Below are 6454 nucleotides of genomic sequence, written 5' to 3' on the forward strand. Positions count from 1 at the left end.
CTCAGTAGCCAAAGAGCTCAGAAAGTAACCAACTGTGACTAGTAATAATCAGATATATAGAGATTAGAAATGCATGTGCAAACATCTTGATGTCACTTCCATTAAAAATGATTTTTTCTGCATAAAACTCTGTATTTTAATAATGAAATGGAGATCTTTTTTAAAGGTTAAATAAAAATGAAACTAACACCTACAAAACACAAGAAGCAAACACATGCTTTGAAGTATTAAAGGCAGAAAAAAAAAGCTTAAACAGAAACAGCTTTGTTTTCCAAGGGAAATTAAATAAAACATTCAGAATAATAAGTAAATATATTTACATGAAAACAGAAGTTAAGCTAAAACAAATTTTTGTTGCTGAAGAGTATAAAATGATGTAAAAAGCTGACTATGCCTGGAAGCTACCAAAAAAAGAGAAATGGAACCAGAAGTGTCAAAAATCAAATCACTGCTACAGATAAGAGACTTTTTAAAGATTTATTTTTATTTTTATGTATGTGTAGACATGTATATGCTGTGTTGTTGGGGTGCCCTTGGAGGCCAGAAGAGGGCATTGTCTGACACCTGAGGTGGGTGCCGGGAGCTAAACTCAGGTCTTCAAGAAGAGAAGTATTCTTAGTCACTAATACATCTCTCCAGTTCCCAGAAAAGAAACTATAAAACAATCACCCTGAACACAGTATAAAGAAAAGTAAGAGACATTGAGCATACATGGTAGAAATCTAACACTTGGGCTTCCTGTCAAACAAAACAGAGCAGATAAAATGGAAATAATATCCAAAAGTATATCAAAGGTACACCTATATCATCAAATCTTAAAGTAATGTGCCTCAAAAAGAACATGAAAACTTAAAGAGAGACAAATACAAAACACTGATTAATTAATTAGGTTTTACTGCTTCATTTTAACACAATTTTGCACAGTTGCAACAATGGCAATTCCAAGAGGGAATTTGATAGCACTAAATACCTAATATCTAGAATAAAAAAAAAATAGAAGGGACTAGAAAAAAATAGATCAAAGATTATCAAAAAGAAGGAATAAATATCAGAGGAGAAATAAATAAAAAGAGGCAGGAGGAAATAATAAAAAATTATGAAATAAACTGTATTTACTTCTTGAAAGAATAATCAAATTAGAGAAATGCTTCACATGTAAGAATCAAATCTCAAATAAATAATAACCAGATGGAATTATTTAATGAGAACTGTCACCTCTGTTCAACATTGTGAAACTGTTTGATTTGGGGTCAGAATAATGGTAAGAAATGCCCAGGTTGAACAGGTGTTCTGCCTACAAAAGGAAGAAAAGCACTCCATCCATCAGTCTTTTGGCTCCTTGACTATATTAAATGCTAGAACGCCTCTACCAACATTTGTAAATATTAAAAGGAAATAGTTCTGTCTCATAAAATCTATAGACTGCTAAATCACCATTCTGGAAAACAGGAAAAGTAGGGAAATTTTTCATTTAAAAATGCTATAGAAGTATATCATTTGTGTGTCATTCAAAGGGAAAAACTCCTTGAAAACATATACTAGCAAACCAGAACGTGCCTGAAATAGCCTATAAATGACAAATCAAGTACTAGCCATTTATGCATTTAGTATAAAGCACATTATACTTACATATATTATACTGAATGCGGAAAATTGAGATATAAAATAGAGAGATGGAAGAAAGCAGTTTTCCAAGTCTCCAGAGAAGTCAGTAGTGATTAAAACTTGAACACTGAGTAATTCAGAATCTGGACAGTTTTAAAGTCTTAGAATCAATCTCTAACAATTGAGAAACCTCATAAATTACAAAGGGGAAAATATCAAAGAAAGTTTGGTCATAAAAGAAAACAAAGCACAGAGATAAGGAGCATTAAAAGCAGGTGCAAAATCAGCGAAGACTAATTCAAAGTTAAGGTTAGAACTTCAAAGAACCAAGAATACTCCTTTTGTGGATAAAAGGGTGCTGTTCAAAGGCTATAACTGTAATCAACTCATAAGCATCACATAAAGTATAAAGCATGAAACAAAAAAACAGAGGGTTGTAAATCAAAGTTGACACTAACAGAAACATAATAACACAGGAAGAAATCACTGAAGTGGTTTTGTTGACTAATTGACAATGTGTGTTTCTCTTTGAAATACACTGAAAGACTCAAGGTCATTTAAGTAGTAACTACTAATGGATGTCTCCCATATGTATGCACAGCCTTCTGCTCTCATCAGTGCGGTTGTGAACTTGCCAAGAGTCAGTTATGGTTTTCTTCCAAACATGCTTCTATCTTCTATACTTGGGGTCAATATGGTATAGAAAACACCATGTATTAAACAAAATGTGTTGGTAAAAAGTTTATATTTAGTTGAAAGTGAAGCAAATATATTTTAAAGGCTCATTGTGATTCATTATTTTTAAAAATACCTGAACTTTTGAGCCTGAGACCTGGCACAGCTCTCTGGCCCACTTCCATTCTCAGAAATACCTTTCCTTTCTCTTTTTAAATAAACTGTCCCTATTTCTATCACACGTCAAGTTACATGCAGTTGAGACAAATATAAAGTGTCAGGAGATGACACTAATTCTGAGACACTAAACATATTAATCCCCATTCAGATAAGTTTCAAAAATATCACTAAGTTTTCACTCCTCTTTATAAATCCATAGTCAAATAAAAATCTTTGCATAAAGAGAGTAGTTTAAGCCGGACAAAAATAGAATTGTAATTCAGGGTTTTACTTGGAGAAACTGTCCCTTCATTGAAGGATGATCATACATATATACATCTGTATGATTTAAAACAAAATAAAATGTTTCCAACATCTGAACATTATTTTTTTCTTTATTCTCTGTCTTAATAGATTCTGTTGATTTATTGATTCACTTCAGTATTAACATGTTGGATACAGAACTTCTAGTGTTGGAAAGTACTTTAATACTTAGTATCTGACAAATTATTCAAGAGTAAAGTGATAAAACTAATGCTAAATAATATAATTAGTAAATTTTGTTTCATAGTTAGATGCCTAGATCAATTTCCTATAAAGAAATAATACCACTGGCACCTTTGATAAAACTGGCAGTATGTTAGAACAATTGCTATAAATTTTTCTTTTGCATTTTTAATATCCACCGTGGTATGAACATGCTGAAGCTAGAGTACAGCCTCTGTGTTTGTGGCCACAGGGGGTGAAGGATGACTGAAGCAAAATGGCATTATACTTCAGAATGAGTACTTGGACTCAAATTTTAGGGCACAGAGGAATAACATGAGATTATTACAGTTGTTTAATTTATTATTTTCATGAGGTACATGGATTTTATCAAATGCAGAGATCCCTGTACTCACTACCTCAGCATCATAGAGAGTAGTATTAACAATCAGACCCACTCATGGAAATGGGAAGATAAAGCCAAGAACAAAAAAAGAGGATCTAGTTAGGAGCCTGCTACACAAATCAGAACTGATGTGAAGCCTGGACCAGACTGAAGGTGGTGGGATTTGAAGTTTCTGAACTCAATATGCAGTTCTTAATGGTGAACCTACTTAATATCCTGTGAGACTGAATATTTGTTGAAAAAGAAAGGGAGACTTCAAGGATAACTCTATTATATTAAAGAAGCAAATAAGAGGGTGGTGTTGATTTTAAGATGAGACTGACTGAAAGAATTCAGGTTTAGGCATAATTCTGAATTTTCAGTAAGACATCTAAATCATGAGCTGGTACTTTAATGTATGATTATGGCATAAAGTAAAATATACAGGTATATATTTGAGAGCTTTTAGTTAGATGGCATTTAAAGCCATTGTATAGGATCATATTAATAAGTGATTGTAGACAGATATCAAACATCTTAGCTCTAGAGGTCAAAGAATTTGGGGAGACTGAGAAGAAACAGCCAAAGAGACCAAAAAAGAGCAGCCATTAAGGTCTTAGCAAACAGAGTTATCATATCTTAGAAGCCAAAAAAGAATATATTTTCTGGGGCTGGAGAGACGGCTCAGTGGTTAAGAACACTGCTTGTTCTTACAAAAGACCGAGGTTCAAATCCCAGCACCCACATGGCAGCTAACAACCGTCCATAACTCCAGTTCCAGGGTATCCGACAGCTTCTTCTGTCTTCCATGGGCATTGCAGGACACGGGTGCACTTATGTACATGCAGCCAATACACGCAACACACATACACTAAAAATAATAAAAAATATTTTTTAAAAAACATGTTCCCAACATGAAAGCAGTCATCTATTTCAAAAACTGTATATCCCCATCAGATAAGATGTGCACTGAAAGAAGCTTTTGAATTTAGCAACTTAGAGGCTCTTGGCAACTATTTCCCATCCCAGATACTCAAGAGTTCTGGGCATAAAGTCTGAATACAGCAGGTTCTGTTCTGGAAGAAAAGAAGAATGGGAGTCCTTGCATATAACCAAATATTTCTGCAGATTCTTAATAAGAGAAAAACAAGGATGATGGAAGAATTAGACATAGGTTTGGTTTTATTTGCGAAGCAAAGAGAAATTGCTTCATGCTCATATAAATGTTCAATGGAGAAGAAGGAGAATTACAAGAATGAAGTTCCTGGAAAAGGAGAGAGACTAAGACCTGTGTATAAATAAAGGGGTTTCCTTTCCTGCGAGTTTGGATAGTTCATTAACAAAAACAATTAACACATGATGTGATATTTATGCATTCATGGATACTTAGGGACATAGAGGGATAATATCAAGTACAGGCAAATTCTTTTCTGACTTCTTTCATTTTAGCAGCAACAGGAAGTGACGATGAAAGAGAATGTGATGGGAGTTTTAGATCCAAGAAAAAAGTTAGAAAGTTTATCTAAAGAGAGTAGGTGTGCTGGATAGCTTTAGTGGTCAACTTGACACACCTGGACAAAGGGAGCCTCAATTGGGGAATTGCCTCCATTGGACTGGCCTGTGGCCATGTCTGTGGGTCATTTTCTTGATTGTTGAATGAGGTGGGGGGACAAAGCCGACTGTGGGCAGTGCCACCCTGGACTGGAAATTTCTTTTAACTGGAAAGGTATAAAAACATGCTGATAAAGACAAGGAAAGGTGGTCAATGATTTAATCTCAGTTGTGGTTGTTATGTGTAAAAGGATGTTGGAGTATTAATGAAACAGCTGGAATGACAGGAGGTACTAGCTGGAAAACAGGAAGCTTGAAATTAAAACTGCAGAAAGAACATCACTAACTCTCAGTGATAAAATCTAGGTTACAAACAGAAATAGGACCAATGTAATTGGAGGACAAATGGTCAAGGAGAAAAAAATCCAAGCTATTGAATGGAATCTCTGGTAGGCAATGACATCATCAAGATTCATGAAACTAGTGATGCTAGGAGAAGAAACAAGGACACGAGAGCTAGACTTTCAGATTTAACATCAACAGAAGACTACAAAGAATGGGTGGAGTGTGGGAACAGAAAATTCAAAACCCAAGATTCCTTTCTTAGGTAAGAGGGGAAAGTGGACTTTCATCAAAAAGAAGCTAAAGAAAATACTATCCCACTCCCATCCTCAGTAGTCTGTAAGGTTTTTCCCCACTTAGGCTTTGACACTTGGGGAGAAGCCTTGCAATCTAGAGAAAAATTTCAGAATGAAATCAGGGATGTAGAAGACTGAGGAAGGGGATGGGTCTGAGTTCATCTCTCCAGTTTGGCTATCACAAAATTAGAAGAAAACCAGAAATCCTCATATATCCTACCTGAAGGGTAACACAAGGTAATTGAGGGGATGTCTGATGAATGATGGAATGACTCTAACTAAAAGCTGCAGGCCATACAGGCTGACAATCAAAAGGAAATCACAGACCTCAGTGACAAGCACAATGCTTGTCAGAGCTGAGGGTCAAGATAGTAGATAGAAAGTCCCGTCCAAGACAAGACAGTAGAGAATGAATTGTCCTTAGCCGCAAAGTTCAGCAGAAAGTGATAATGAAGAAAGCGTCAGAACTCAGTAAGAACCTGGGGAGCGACATAAGCACATAGAGAGTCAAAGGCCCTTCTCTGAAGCCAGGGAGATACTGAACTCCATTGAACACCCAGACCCCATCTTGGTAAAATATATGAGAAGAGGTAGTTCTGAAATTTTTAACACACACCTGAGGGGAACTCTTATTTCAGTCCATGGCTTGTGAAAAATATTTGATCATTTTTAAGAAAGAATAAATTAGCTAGGTATGGTGGTGCACATCTTTCAGCCCAGCACTTAGGACACAGAGGCAGGTGGACCTCTTTTAGTTTGAGGCCAGCCTGGTCTATATATAGAATTTCAGGCCAGCCAGCGTTACAGAGTAAGACTCTGCCACAAAACAACAAGGAAGGAAAAAAAAAGAAAAGAGAGGGAAGAAGGAAGGAAGGAAGGAAGGAAGGAAGAAAGAAAGAAAGAAAGAAAGAAAGAAAGAAAGAAAGAAAGAAAGAAAGAAAGAAAGAAAAAGAAC

The sequence above is a fragment of the Nannospalax galili genome, unplaced genomic scaffold (assembly GCF_000622305.1).
Source record: "Nannospalax galili isolate Female #2095 unplaced genomic scaffold, S.galili_v1.0 scaffold85, whole genome shotgun sequence".
Classification (NCBI taxonomy): Eukaryota; Metazoa; Chordata; class Mammalia; order Rodentia; family Spalacidae; genus Nannospalax; species Nannospalax galili.